The 2,904-nt window shown below is 35.3% G+C and overlaps 1 non-coding gene across 1 annotated transcript; it reads right to left on the minus strand.

Moving 5' to 3' along the window:
- Window positions 1-1,021: 1,021 nt before the first annotated feature.
- LOC119471006 lies at window positions 1,022-1,162 on the minus strand. Its single transcript, XR_005199994.1, has one exon. It is a non-coding gene; the product is annotated as a U4 spliceosomal RNA (small nuclear RNA).
- Window positions 1,163-2,904: the final 1,742 nt, after the last annotated feature.

Below are 2,904 nucleotides of genomic sequence, written 5' to 3' on the forward strand. Positions count from 1 at the left end.
GCATTGGGTTTTTCTTAGAATTGGCAGAAAAGTTTAGTAAAGATATTTAAAACATCTATAGTAATTCCGTTATGAGGTTTTAATGTTATAGAACTTCAGAGTAGATCCTCTTGTTTCTGTAGGTTGATATTTGGCAGGAAAAAACCCCACTACATTTCACCAAATGATATAATAAAATTAGACACTTTTTGGTTTGATTTGTTTGTTTTCTACTTTTGTGGTATATCAGTGTTAGAGCTAACATTTTATTCATCTTGAAAACTGCTATTTAAGAGGCAGGTGAAATTCCATTACTGCCAATGTATAGAAGCATGCATTTCATAATGGCAAAAGCAAGGCCTAATGCAGCCAGCATGTAGCCCTGTTTTCTGGCTGTTTTATCTTGCAGATAATGTCACCAAAGTATAATTTTGCCATTTTGCTTAGAACTTATATAGTGGGCCCAGATAAGGTCCACAGAGTACCACATCAAGGCTTGGGATAGATTCACCAGGGTCGGAAAAACAACTGAAAAGAAATTGCATTCTGAATCATAAGGATTTGTTTCATCCTATATTTTTAAATTAATATGATAATAGCAAACCTTCAGCTGTATAATTAAGATATAGATATAGGTGGTTTTCACATGGGATTTTTTTCTTATGTGAAAAATTCAACTCTCAGCTTTAGAACTGTACCTCTTCAGGTCCCCATGAAAACCTCTGTGGGTAATTATTTGACAAGTGCTGAGAGATTTTCTAATTTCTCTCCCTCTCGGTCCACTCTTCTTCAGAACACCAAATAACCTTTTAAATATTTAAGTCTGATTCCAGCATTCTGATTAGGAACATTTCAATGGAATTTTATCCCATTCAACTTACACTAAGGGCCATATTCCAAACCATGCTCCACAGTACTCTATACCAGCAGGATGCATTCATTTTGATTTCAGGACCCCTTTATATTCTTAAACATTATTGAGGTTCTCCAGAATACTTTGTTTACATGAGTTATATCTATTGATAATTTTTTTTTTATTCAGTCTCCATAGAGACTGTCAAAAATTGCCAATGCCGACTATGTTTCAAGTCGTCATGGCGGGATATTGGGAAAAGTTGTCAATTAGCAGTAATCGTGCCTCGGACAAACCTCATTGGCTATGATACTGCCACTGCACAAAGCTCTATTGATAATTATTATACTAAAAAAGCAAAATTTAAAAACGTTTACTTGGTAATTTACTTAAAAATAATAGTAATCTACAATATACATATTTAATAAAAAACTATAATTTTCAAAACAAAAAAGTATTGAAAATAATAATATTGCTCTACATTTTTATCAATTTCTTTAATGTTTAGCTTAACAGAATTTGGGTGTATTCTCATACCTAGTTTTTCATTTAATTTATTGCAATCCCATATGTCCTTAGTCTTGAACGCTCAGGTCTACTTCACTCAGATCTCTTTAAATGGGTGTTTCTTTTCCATCCACTTACATAGTCACTCTTTTTTCCCATTACCCTGTTTTACTTTCTCCATAATATTTAAAACTATGCAAAATGATATTATCTATGTTTGCGTTTATCATCCATCAGTACCCACTCAGTTGTAAGCTCCACTTAGGCAAGGACCTTGTCTTATAAACCATTGCGTATTAGTTTTCTGTTGTTGTTTAACTACCCCCAAATTTAGCAGCTTAAAACAGCAAAGATTTATTATCTCCCAGGCTCTTCAGGTCAGGAACGTAGATGTGGCTTAGCTGGGTTCCTCTGGCACAAGCCCTCTCCTGAGGTTGCAGTCAAGTTAGGAGGAAAGATTTGCTCTCGAGCTCATGCCTGCAGGCTTAGATGATCTGCTTTCAAGCTAATTCACATGGGCCAGGGATGCTTCCCTGTATGTAACGGGCATTTTCTCGGGTGAGAAAGAGCATCCAAAACAGAAGCCACAGTATTTTCATAATTTAATCTTGGAAGTGATGTCCCACCCCACTTGCCGTTTTATTTGTCAGAAGAGTCACTAGGTCTAGCCCACACTCAAGGAGAGGGGATTACAGGGTAAATAATAAGGGGCAAAAGACATTGGGGGCTGAGATGCTAACGAACATCAACTGTACCCTGAGGGCATAGCACAGCATCTGGCACACAGTAGGTGCTTAGTGAATACTTGTTGCATGAGCATAGTGCCCATGAAACGTTCAGAGGGTTTGGTTTGGTTTTCCGAGCAGATGGGGGTCATTTTCCTTGGAAAGTTTTTAAAATCTATGCTATTATTCAGGGCTTCTCTAGTACATTGTGTTATTTAGGTAGTTGGTATGAGCTTATATAGAAGGGAAAATAGTAATTTCTTCTATGGGATAAGAAGAGTTGTTGCTGGTGCCTTCTGAGGCTTAAAGTAAGAAAATGGTTGAATATATTAGTCCAAGGCTGTGATGTGTTCCTGCAAAGGAAATAGAAAGAATAATATGTTTCACCCATTCTTCATCTTATATAAAATTTTACCATCTAGAGAGATTGCACTTTGTGGGGCCATTGTTCTCTTCTGATATCTTGGTTTGACATCCCTAGGGCAAGGAATATATTGAGTTGTCTGGTTGACTACATTTTTTCTAAGATGTAGTAATTGCAAATTCATTAATGTAATTTACAATAAACAATTGTAAGCATTTTCTAAAAAATGTAATATGGCTGAATTTTATTTTATGATGTAGAATTGCCTGATGTACTTTTATATTGTAATACTATTTTAGGTCTTTTGATGGAAATTATAGCTAGTTTTCACTCTTAGCCACTATATAATAATATTGTTTTTACACTTGCGTCTTGGACTGTACATATTGGTTGATTGTTAGTATGAATCAGTTTTAAAATGATTTCCTCCATGATGTTTAGCTGGGAGTGTTTGGTAATTTCAATTAAGAATGAGA

This window comes from Cebus imitator, unplaced genomic scaffold (assembly GCF_001604975.1).
Source record: "Cebus imitator isolate Cc_AM_T3 unplaced genomic scaffold, Cebus_imitator-1.0 Scaffold46, whole genome shotgun sequence".
Classification (NCBI taxonomy): Eukaryota; Metazoa; Chordata; class Mammalia; order Primates; family Cebidae; genus Cebus; species Cebus imitator.